This window comes from Mesoplodon densirostris, chromosome 19 (assembly GCF_025265405.1).
Source record: "Mesoplodon densirostris isolate mMesDen1 chromosome 19, mMesDen1 primary haplotype, whole genome shotgun sequence".
NCBI lineage: Eukaryota > Metazoa > Chordata > Mammalia > Artiodactyla > Ziphiidae > Mesoplodon > Mesoplodon densirostris.
This window is the reverse complement of record NC_082679.1, coordinates 22,706,979-22,719,336: the sequence shown is the minus strand read 5'-3', so window position 1 is coordinate 22,719,336 and position 12,358 is coordinate 22,706,979. Positions and strand designations below refer to the sequence as shown.

The window sequence follows — 12,358 nt, the reverse complement described above, 5'->3', positions numbered from 1 at the left end:
ACCATGTGCCATGCTCTGTGCAGGCTCTGGGTGTCCCACAGGGAACAAAACAGACAAAATCCCTGTCCTTGTGGGGGGATTGACATTTTGGTGTGGGAGACAGACGACAAAAAATCAGGGAGACGTATGATTTTTTGATGTTCAAGTATTTTCAAAATAAAAAATTTTCATTTTGGAAAACTGCAAATGTGCACAAAGTAGAATAGTAAAACATGGACCCCATCAACCAACTCTTTGCCAATTTTCAGTTTTCCGCCACTCTGACAGACCAGCGCTGTCCAAGAGAGCTTTCTGCCACCGTGGGAATATTCTAGATCTGCGGTGTCCTGTGTGGTAGCCAGCAGCCACGCGTGGCCGTCAAGCCCACGAAATGTCGCCACCGTGACCGCGAACTAAATGTTTAATTTCCTTTACACTCTTAAGGTAAATCTTTTTTATTTAAAACTTTCACATTCCTCCTTGTCCCCTTTTTTTCCCATTTGTTTATTGCAGTAAAATATACATAACACAACCTACCATCTCAGCCATTTCGAAGTGTACGATTCAGTGACAGTAAGTGCGTTTGCATAGTTGTGCAACCTTCACCCCCATCCTTCTCCAGAACTTGTAGCATCTTGCAGAACTGAAACTCTGCACCCACTAAACAATAACTCCCGGTTTCTCCTCCCCTGCCCCCAGCCCCTGGCAGCTGCCATTCTACTTCCTGTGTCTCCGTCATAAGTGGCATCAGATGGTATCTTTGTCTTTTTGTCACTGGCTCATTTCACCTAGCTTAAGGTCATCCATGCTGTTGCGTGTATCAGAATTTCCTCCCTGAATGCTATTCCATTGTAAATAGACACCACATTTGGCTTATCCATTCATCTGTTGATGGACACTTGGGTTGTTTCTACCTTTTGGCTCTTGTGAATAGTGTTGCTGTGATTGTGGGTGTATAAATATGTCGTCAAGACCCTGCTTTCAATTCTTTTGTGTATATATCCAGAAGTGGACTTGCTGGGTCATATGCTAATTCTATTTTTAATTTTTTGAGGAACCGCCAAAGTGTTTTTCACAGCAGCTGCAACATTTTACATTTCCACTAACTAACAGAGCACCAGGGTTCCAGTTTCTCCAGGTCCTCGGCAAGACTTGTTAATTTTTGGTTTTTTGATAGTAGCCCTTCTAATGGGGGTGAGGCGGCATCTGTGGTTTTGATTGCATTTCCCTAATGATTGGTGGTGTGGATCATCTTTTCCTGTGCTTATGGCCATTTGTATATCTCCTTTGGACAAATAACTACTCAAGTCATTTGCCCTAATTTCATTTCATTAGCTTGAACTTAAATGCGCGTAGTCACACATGACTAGTGGCTTCCGTATTGGACAGCGCAGGTCAGTATGCCCCTGACCTCCCAGAACTGGATTATTTTGCAGTAAATCACAGACATTTGATCATTTCACCCCTATGTATTTTAGGATGTATTACTAAAAGGTAAGAACTCTAAAGGAAAAAAAGCAGAAAAACAAAAAAACTATGCCACTGTTATACCTAGAATCTTAATCACAATTTCTTAGTATCATCAGATATCCAGACAGCATTCAAATTCTGTCTTTCCATTCTCAGTGGGTTCATTTGTGTCTTTCAAGGCTCCCTCTGTCTGCTGGGTTGAAAGATGCAGGCTCCTGGGTAGCCTTGTGCATGAGTGGGTAGGGGGCACGTATCACTGGTTGTGTGTGGCCCATGGTTTCCCCTTCACCACTCTATTTAGCCTCGTTTATCTCACCTGACAAATGGGGTAACAACAGGGGTTTGGAAGGACCCAAGGAGACCTGGTACCTGGCAGTTGAAGTCGGACCACGTGCATAATCAAATGATATGTAAACCCTTCCATATGGTAACTCCATTTTTAATTTTTTAAGGAGCCTCCATGCTGTTCTCCATATTGGCTGCACCCATTTCCATTCCCACCAACAGTGCAGGAAGGTTCCCCTTTCTCCACACTGTCTCCAGCATTTATTATTTGTAGACTTTTTGATGATGGCATTCTGACGGGTGTGAGGTGATACCTCATTGTAGTTTTGATTTGCATTTCTCTGATAATTAGCAATGTTGAGCATCTTTTCATGTGCCTGTTGACCATTTGTATGTCTTCTTTGGAGAAATGACTATTCAGGTGTTCTGCCCACTTTTTGATTGGGTTGTTTGTTTTGTTGTTATTGAGTTGTATGAGCTGTCTGTATATTTTGGAAATTAAGCCCTTGTCAGTCACATCATTTGCAGGTATCTTCTCCCAGGCTATAGGTTGTCTTTTCCTTTTGTTTCTGGTTTCCTTTACTGTGCAAAAGCATATAAGTTTGATTAGGTCCCATTTGTTTATTTTTGCTTTCATTTCTATTGCCTTGGGTGTAAACCCTTCAAAATGTGCTCAAGGGCCAAATGTGACAAAAGGCACCAGGTGGAAAAGCTGGGGCCTGGGGACTTTTGTCCAACCTGACTGTGCTGTGGCCAGAAAGCTTTGGGAGTTGCCCCACTAGGTAAGATTCACAATGGCAGCTAAAATGATTGTGTAACAGTATCTATCGCTTACAAATACTTTACTACACCAGAGGATTAAAGGCCTAAGAGCCTCTCCACTGCCCTATGTGAAAATAAGGACTATGATTGTGCCCATTTTACAGATGAGGGCACTGAAGCCTAGAGCAGTGAAGTCACTTGCCCGACTTCAGCCCATGTGTGGGGAAGTGGAGATTTGAACTGCTGACTCCAACCCCAAACTGTAACCCCATGCTGGGCCTCTTGGCATCAACCTGATAGGTGACATAGATGCCAACCCTGGCACCTGAACAGGGGACCCATCTCAGAGGAACCCCGGACCTACTGATCATTGACAAATGGTTTTCGTTTTATTATGGAAACTTTCGAGAAGATGTACATTAACTAGAACGGTGTACTGAGCCCCCAGGTAGCCATCATCCAACTCTAACAGTTACCAACATTTGCCATGTCTGTTAGCTCTCCTCCCCCACTACAACTCTATGCTGATTATTTATTTTGTACAGTTTTGGTTTTTTTTTTTTTTCTCGGTACGCGGGCCTCTCACTGTTGTGGCGTCTCCCGTTGCAGAGCACAGGCTCCGGACGCGCAGGCTCAGCGGCCATGGCTCACAGGCCTAGGCGCTCTGCGGTATGTGGGATCTTCCCGGACCGGGACACGAACTCGCGTCCCGTGCATCGACAGGCGGACTCTCAACCACTGCGCCACCAGGGAAGCCCTGTTTTGTACAGTTTTTTAAAGGTAAAATTAACATGGTTGAATTGATATGTGTTGACATATAGAAACCTGAGCTGTGAATATTTAAACCCCCATGTAACAGACACCCCATCACCATGCAGAACCTTGCCCTCTCCCCAGAAAGTCCCCCTCGTCCATTGCTCTGCTGTTACCATCTGAATGAAAACACATGGATAACAGATTCTCACAGGCTGGAGCCTCCCACTGGACATTCACCCGCAGATCCCCTTTGGAGAGCCCTGTTCAGGAGACACCCACCTCCTGGCTCTACTTCTGGTCCGACGTTTACAGAACTTGGGCCACACCCAAAGCTTGGGGCATGGAGGAGGGGGGAACCCACATGGAGCTGGCGGCGCTCCCAAAGCCACCTTGGGCGCTTGTGATCACCCTGGTCCAGGGCAGTGCACCTGGAATCTAGATGGGCCAGGATCCCGTGTTCCAGGGTCTTGTGACAGATGCTTTCTAGATCATTCCAGGGCCTGGGGCTCTCCATAAAAAGGAGAAGCAGCTCTCGTTCCTGCTCTCTCTTCCATCTGCTCGCTTTATCGCTTTTTTGGATCTGAGCTATCCCAGGCATTCACAAAATGCTAACAAAGGCTGTCACCCAGCTTCGTCTTATCTTGACCCTGTGGCGTGTTGGCTTCACATTTAAAAGAGAAACAATATGAGGAGAGGACAGTCTGTGGGATAGTGGTTAAGGGCGGGGACTCTGGAGTCAGCCGACCTTGGCTCAGACCCCAGCCTGACCACTGACCACTGGAGGGATATAGGGCGTATGGCTCACCATTCTGAGCCTCGCCTTCCTCATCTGTGGAATGGGGCTGCGAAAATCACCTGCTTCATAGGGATTCAAAGACGGTGAACAGGCTGATACGTGCAGAGTACTTCAAACCAGCAGCCATCATCATCGTCGTCACAGCCACCATCATTACTGTCATCAGGTCAATCCTTGTTATTTGTGGATTCCATATTTGTGAATCCGCCTATTTGCTAACATTGTTAACCCCCAAATCAGTACTCACGGCGCTTTCCTGGTCACTTGCAGACGTGTGCAGAGCCGTGAGTCTATCTTGAGTCTCCCGATGCACGTGCTACCAGCTGAGGTTGAACGCGGCGACCCTCTGCCTCTCTGTTCAGCTCGAGAGCTATAAGGAAGCATCCTCTTTAGCGCCCTGTTGTTTTGCACTTTTGTGCTTTTTGTGGGTGGTTTTGCTGTTAAACCCGGCCCCTCCCATGTAGGGCTGAAGGGCCGCCCACTGTCCATAAGCACAGGAAGGCTGCGATGTGCTCTGGAGAGATCGCGCGTGTGAGGTGACCTGCCCTCAGGCATGAGTTACAGCGCTGTGGGCCTTGAGCTCGGTGTGAGCGAATCAACCGTTTATGTTAAACAGGGTGTCTTTATTGTTTTTTTAAATTATTTTTTAAATAAATTTATTTATTTATTTATTATTTATGGCTGAGTTGGGTCTTCGTTGCTGTGCGCGGGATTTCTCTAGTTGCGACGAGCAGGGGCTACTCTCGTGGTGCGCGGGCTTCTCATTGCGGTGGCTTCTCCTGTTGCAGAGCACGGGCTCTAGGTGCCCAGGCTCAGTAGTTGTAGCGCACGGGCTCTGTTGCTCCACAGCATGCGGGATCTTCCTGGACCAGGGCTCAAACCCGTGTCCCCTGCATTGGCAGGCGGACTCTCAACCACTGCACCACCAGGGAAGTCCCAAACAAGGTGTCTTTAAACAGAAACACACATAAACCAAGGGGATATATTGATGGGTTGATGAGAATGGGACCAGAAGCTGGCAGGAAGCTAACCCTGTCTTTCCCCAGGGGCTGCGGCTCAGTGGCCATAATCCCAAATTCACGGTGACCTTATAGGACATAAGCACTTCAGATGATGAGACCTGACTGTATTTTGCTAGATTGAAGTGCTGATGGATTATATCATATAATGTTATATACTATTGCATGATGGGTGTGTGTGTGAATATATATATATATATATGTACACACAGTGTATGTAGATATAGTGCAGTGTGTCTGCATATATATATGTGATAATGTACAGTGTTGTTTGCTGTGGGTTTTTGGGTTTTTTTTTGTTTTTTTGCGGTATGCGGGCCTCCCACTGTTGTGGCCTCTCCCCTTGCAGAGCACAGGCTCCGGACGCGCAGGCTCAGCGGCCATGGCTCATGGGCCCAGCAGTTCCACGGCATGTGGGATCTTCCCAGACCGGGGCACGAACCCACATCCCCTGCATCGGCAGGCGGTCTCTCAACCACTGCACCACCAGGGAAGCCCCTTTCCTGTGGTTTTAAACTGGTATTTGACCTCTCGTCTCTCTGGCTACATCTTTCTCCTTTTCACTGACTGTCTCACTCACAGCCTCTCTCTCATTCTCTCTCCACAGCTGGCCCCCAAAAGGACCCTCCCCACATCCCCAGCTGGGGGCCCTGCGTAGAGCTGGAGTGGACGCCCCCTCCTTCCCTTCATGATTCGTTTGTAGCGCAGGTAACCAGCCAAGCATCCCGCTCATTCCCGGAGGGGCCGTGGTCTCCCGTCCACCTCCCCGGAAGGGACGTTCCTTCTTGGAAGAGCCTGGCTCAGCCACATCCTTCAGCCCCGCCCTCTCCAGCCTGGGCCCCCTGGGTCATTCGGGCCATTCCCCCCCAACCTCCATGCCATCTGCAGGCAGGATCTCCCTCCCCGCTTTCCGTCTTCTCCAGGTTCTCTGCAGATCCTGCCTTGTCATCCCCTGGCCAGGCCTTGCCCACCTTAGGCTGGTTGGGAAGGGCAGGGGCTCGTAGGCCACAGAGCTGGTGACATGGGAAGACAGTGGGTGTGGGCGGAGATATGAAGCCAGAGAGAGTGTGTTATCTTGCCGCACGGATGCAGCAAGAGCCTTGGAAGGGCCTCTCTGGGGACAGTCCCCGGGGCCAGCTCTAGAGGCGAGCGTGTTAGGTGTGTGAGGCTCCGGGGCCATGTGTTTCTGTTCTAGACTGGGCTTGTTAACCCAGGGCCCGTGAAGTGTGTACGTGTGTGCATACGTGTGTGTGTGTGTGTCCCATGACACACTTCCCCCTGGGAAAGAACGTGTAACATTTCTGGCCCACATGCATGTTTCTGGCAAGAGGGTCTTTTGTTTTCATCAGACTCTCCTGGGTACTGTCCAGAGAAGCCCCTGAAATAACCATATGGGTTCCCTCCCTGATATTCTTTACGTCACAGAGCCGTCGAGGGTAATAGGGGCTGTAGTGGTGATCAGGAAGTTCAGAGAATGCTATTGAGGGTTAGGGGTGGTGACCCAGCTGGGGGGGGCACGACAGTCACCATGTCCTCAGTGAGTTCGGGACAATCCCCCTCCCCCTACCAAGAAGAAAAAGAGAGGGTAACAACTCCATGGCCCTGGACTGGGATTGTGTGTGATTTCTCATCGTGTTCTGTCTGCGTGGTTGGGAGGCAAGGCTGCGTGGGCTGATGGAAGGATAGGCGGATGGGGACTTCCCTGGCGGTCCAGTGGTTAGGACTCAGTGCTTTCCCTGCCCGGGCCCGGGTTCAGTCCCTGATCGGAGAACTGAGATCCCGCAAGCCTCTCAGTGCGGCCCAAAACAGTAAAAAGGAGGAGCGGATGGAAGGACGGGTCAGTTTGTGTGTTTGGAAGACAAGAAAGATGGGCGGTTGGGTGGAAGTTTGTAAAGATGGGTGTATGGAAGCTTGGTAGGATGTCTGGAGCAGTGGTGGTTGGCGCAGGGGTGGATGGGCAAACAGAGAACTTGTTTTCTCACTTGTAAACTGGGGCACACGGCATCCCTTTCCCATGGGGGCTGAACAAACTAACATTTGTGAAACGCTTGGGACAGTGCCTGGCACATGGTAAGCAGGAGCCAAATGTTAGCCGTCCTCATCCTCATCATTCTGACAGGCTCGGCCCGGCTCTGGCGGTTCCTCTGACTCAGAGCGCCTGCCCTCCTGGCCCCTCTCCCTCTCTGTTCCCTTCCTTGAGAACCACGCTGCATGTGTCTTCCAGGGGGACCCAGAGCCTGGGCCCCTTCATGCCGCCTCCCCTCCCTCCCTCCTTCACCCAGTCACGTGTAGGACAGGAGCACAGGCTTGGGGCCAGACTTGTGGGTTCAGGGCTGGCTCTGCCACCTGCTAGCTGGGAGACAGAGAACCATGGTCTCAGCTCTTCCTTTTACTCATCTGCAAAGCGGGGGTGGCAGGACCCACCTCGAGGGATCCTGTGGGGATTAAATGAGATACATGTGTGTGAAGCACTTAGAATGGGGCCTGCATGTGATCAGGACTCAGTCTGGGTTGATGTCATCACCATCATCATCAGATGCTGGGGAGAGAGAGGGAGGAGGAAAAGGCAGCTGTCTGTCTCTGATCAGGAGGCTCTGGTATGGAGGGCACCTGCCCCACCCCTACCCATGCCCCTAGACTTAAGGGGACAGAAACCCTGACCCCTCCAGGGGTCTTGGCCCCAGGGAATGGTCCTTGCAGGGAGGGTCCTGGCACGCTGCCGACATCTAACTTGTCTCCCTTACCCTCTTCCCGCCCCGCCCCGTCCAGTGGCGATGGATGATGAGGATGGGAGATGCTTACTAGACGTGATTTGGTGAGTAATGGGCTTCCCACCCCACCCCACCCTCCCCCACCCTCTCCCTCCCCTCCCCTGTCCCTCATCTCCTCAAATGTCTCTCCCCTTCTCTCTTTCAGTGACCCTCAGGCCCTCAACGACTTCTTACATGGATCTGAGAAGGTGAGTGCTGGGGCAGGGAGAAGCATCCCCAGGGCAGGGGCCTGTGGAATTGGGAGCTGAGAGACACTCCCCGCTGATGCAGTAGACATCTGCCCCTTGCCTTCCATGAGCCAGGCCCCAGGGTTATGGCAGAGAGTGAAAGAGATGGCAAATCCCTGCCCTCACTCCATACACATTTCCTTGGTAAACAAAGCAACCGAGAGCTAATAAAGGTGATGGTGGAAAGCACCATGCAGAGCAGCATAAGAAATAATAATGTCACTTGCACAACAAAAGAGGTTTAAAAGAAAATGAATGGGAGGCGGAAGCAGGGGCTTCTTCTCTAGCTGGTGTGAACCTGAAGGATCAAAGGGAGGTGCCCATGGCGCTCTGGGCAGGGGAAGGACAGGTAGGAAGGTTGGAAAGTTTGAGAAAGAAGGCCAGTGGGGCCGGAATGAAGGGGAAACGAGAAGGTGGTAAGACTGGAGTGGACAAAAATCACCAGGTCATGAAGGGCTTGGAGGACTTGATCGAGGAGTTCAGACTTTATTCTGAACGTGACAGGCAGTTCTGACGGGTTATTAAGCAGGAGAATGCCACATTCCGTTTGCCCTCCAGAGAACGGAACAAAGTGGGGGAGAGTGGATGTCTGTTGAGCCATGAGGAGCTGTATCAGTCACCCACAGCTGCATAACAAGTTATCCCATCACTTAGTGACTTAAAACAACATTTGTTAGAGCTCTCAGTTTCTGAGGGTCAGGAACTGGGGAGTGCTTAGCTGGGTGTCTAGCTCAGTGTCTCCCCTGAGTATAGCAGTCAGGATGTTGCCTGGAGCCACTGTCATCTGAGGGCTTGTCTGGGGCTGGAGGATGTGCCTCCACAGTGACTCACTGCCGTGGCAGTTGGCTGGAGGCCTCAGCTCCTCACCATGTGGGCCTCCCCCTAGGATTGCTTGAGTGTCCTCACAGCATGGCAGCTGGTTCCCCCAGAGCAAGTGACCCAAGGGAGAGAGCCAGGAGGAAGCTCAGTGCCTTTTATGACCTAGTCTCCAAAGTCGCACACTGTCACTTCCGTCATACTGCATTTGCTAGAAGCGAGTCACTAAGCGCGCCCACACTCACAGGGAGGGGACGGAGCTCAGCTCCTTGAGAGGGGATGTATCAAATAATCTGTGGAGCGGAGGCGAGTGTGGAGCAGAAGTTGGTGGCCTGGGCCCCAGGGCAGGCACGGGAGGAGGTACCAGACGCTGGCTCTGGGATCTGTCTGGGAGGCAGGATCACTAGACTTGCTGGTGGCTTAGACGGTGAGGAAGAAAGAGCATCCAGAATGCCTCCTGGACTTGACCTGAGCAGCTGAGTGGGTGGTGGTACCGTTCTCTGAGACTGGGAGTTCGAGGTGGATGCCAGAAGTCCAAGGGCGGCTATTGGATATAGCAGTCTGGGGTTCTGGAAAAAGATCAGCTGGACAGAGAAACTGGGGAGGCTTGGCTGTGGACAGCCATTCATTGGGCGCTTAGGGCCTGTTGTAGACATTGCCTATGTCTGCAGGAACGAGACAGGTCCCTGTGCTCCCAGACACGGGAACACACGCACGTTAGGCGCCCGGGTGGCAGGGCGTGCCGGGTGCTTGGGCTGGGCAGTGGAAGGAGTGACTTAGTAGGAAGGGACGGACAGTTGTCGGGAGGAGGTGACAAATGTGACCGGCCCTGCCAGATGTGTTACCAAAGACGCTTGAGCAAAGCCACGGAGGCAGGATTCTAGAGTTCAAGGCAGGCATGTCAGGAGAGGCTCGGACTCAGTGCTGGGGTTGCCTCGCATTTTAATCTTGCAGCCAAGCCCCTTTCTTTGGGGCGACTTTTCTGGAGGCGGAGTTTCCTGTACCCCTCGAATCTCCCCCCGCAACCCCCCCACCTCGTCTTTGTCTTTTTGTCCCATGTAACCCTCAATTGGTTTTTGTTCTAGAGGTGGGCCGGCCCACTGCCCAGCTGACCTTTGACCTTGGGTGGGGGCGGGTCTTGGTGCAGCTTGACAGTCATGAGCTCCTGGATAATCCCGGGGAGGCCCGAAGTGCCTTCTATGAAGGTCCTGGGGTAAGTGGCCCGGGGGCTCGGGGAAGGCCGTGGGCTCCAGGCATCACCCAAGTCGCCTGTGGTGGCAGCCAGTGGGGGAGGGGAGAAGGGGTCGCACTCATCCCCTGAGGCACTTTGCCGGGACGGGGGCAGGGGGCAGTCACTGAGGAGCAGTGTGGGGTGGAGGTGAGGCCGGAGCTGCTGGACCCCCAGCTGTGCCCTCCGGCCCCTCAGAGAAGGAGGTGTGGTCCTGAGTCCCTGGCCTTGGAGGGCAGCTGCTACAGAGCTGGAACAGAGGCAGAGGCTGGCTCTGGAGTTCACAGTGGGCAGGGCGGGGGCGCTGGGGGGTCCTGTCCCGGCCCAGCCATGGGTGGGGTGTGTGACCTGGGGGAAGGGGATCGACTGTTGTGGACCTCAGTCTCCACCTGGAAGATGAAGGCAGGGGTGATGAGCAAAGCCCAGAGCGGGGAACACAGTGGACTTTTATTGAGCACCTACTGTGTGCCGGGCCCATTACTCAGTGCCAATCGTCCCTCCCTCTTCTTCCTCTTCTGTGGCCTCTCCCCTCCCCGCTTCGCTCCCCATCCCTCCCCATCCTTTTTCCTCCTCCCCCCCTTCTCTCTCCCTCCCACTCCCCCCTCCTCCGTCTTCATTAACATAACTATCAGTTACCAAATACCTGTCATATGCCAGGCCCTTTACAGTAATTTTCATTTAGTCCTCACAACAACCACAGTAACATTCCAAATAATTTATCTGGCATAATATAAATGACTAAATCCAGAACCCAACAAATACACATTATGTTCATGTTATTACATTTACGGAAGAGTAACAATGTGCATTATTCTTACCCGTGCCATCCTCTTAATGTCCATAACGTCCCTGGTCAGGTTCTCAGCACCTCCTGTACGTGACGTCAGTGAACGTCACGACTGTCCTAGGAGGCGGGTTTGGTTATGGCCATTTAGCGGTTAGGAACTCAGAACTGCCTGGTCCTTGGTTGGGGGCTGAGCCGGAGCCCCATCCTGCCAGGCACTGCCCTCCACTCAGCAGCAGGGTGACCCCTTTCCCCGGTCTGGGAGGCAAGGAGGGAGCAGTGCCCACCTCACTGAGCTGTTATTAACGACAACATGGACAGTAATAATGACAGTAACAATGATAGATGATGTTTCTCGCGTGCCAGCCAAGAGCCACGTACTGCTCTGAGCCCTCCACTAGGATTAACTCAGAATCCTTCAAACTACAGGTGTTGTTATTTTTTTTAAATTTTATTTATTTTATTTATTTATTTTTGGCTGCGTTGGGTCTTCATTGCTGTGCGTGGGCTTTCTCTAGTTGCGGCGAGTGGGGGCTACTCTTCGTTGCAGTGCGCGGGCTTCTCGTTGCAGTGGCTTCTCTTGTTGCAGAGCATGGGCTCTAGGCGTGCAGGCTTCAGTAGTTGTGGCTTGCGGGCGCTAGAGCGCAGGCTCACTAGTGGAGCATGGGCTTAGTTGCTCCGCGGCATGTGGGATCTTCCCGGACCAGGGCTCGAACCCGTGTCCCCCGCATTGGCAGGCAATTCTTAACCACTGTGCCACCAGGTTTTGATCCATCGCCTGGTCAAGTATCAGTGGGTTTTCCATGCCCTTGGCATAATTATTACTCGTGGAATATTTGCTCTAAAATGCATGTATAGATTACACACTCGTGTCCTGGATTGCCATCCAGGAAAGCATTTAAGAAACATCAGGTTCGGGACTTCCTTGGTGGTGCAGTGGTTGGGAGTCTGCCTGCCGATGCAGGGCCCTGGTCTGGGAAGATCCCATATGTCGCAGAGCAACTAGGCCCGTGAGCCACAACTACTGAGCCTGGGCGTCTGGAGCTTGTGCTCCGCAACGAGAGGCCGTGACGGTGAGAGGTCCGCGCACCGCAAAGAAGAGTGGACCCCGCTCGCCGCAACTAAAGAAAGCAATCGCACAGAAACGAAGACCCAACACAGCAAAACAACAACAACAAGAAAAAGTTAAAGGGCATTAAAAACAAACCAACCAGATATATGTGGGTAGGCATTTTCCATCCCAGTTACAGAATGAGAAAACTGAGACTCAAACAGGGAAAATGACTTCCTCAAGGTGGCAAAGAAGGAAGAAGAGCCAGGCTGTAAATTCTGGTTCATCTGATGCCAGAGTCCTTTCCCCAACCACAGTGCCCGCACCGCTTCCAACTCAACTTCCTCCTCTGCTCCTCCTCCCTCCCCGTCTTTTCAGATGGACTGAACTGAAACCTGGCCCTTCTGTGAAGCC

General features: G+C 51.8%; 1 long non-coding RNA gene across 1 annotated transcript; it reads left to right on the top strand.

The window, feature by feature from the left end:
* The first annotated feature begins 268 nt into the window (after window positions 1–268).
* LOC132480165 (uncharacterized) lies at window positions 269–10,020 on the top strand. Its single transcript, XR_009530609.1, has 7 exons — window positions 269–423; window positions 3,106–3,276; window positions 5,417–5,586; window positions 5,675–5,775; window positions 7,837–7,882; window positions 7,984–8,026; window positions 9,967–10,020. It is a non-coding gene; the product is annotated as an uncharacterized LOC132480165 (long non-coding RNA).
* The last annotated feature ends 2,338 nt before the right edge of the window (window positions 10,021–12,358 follow it).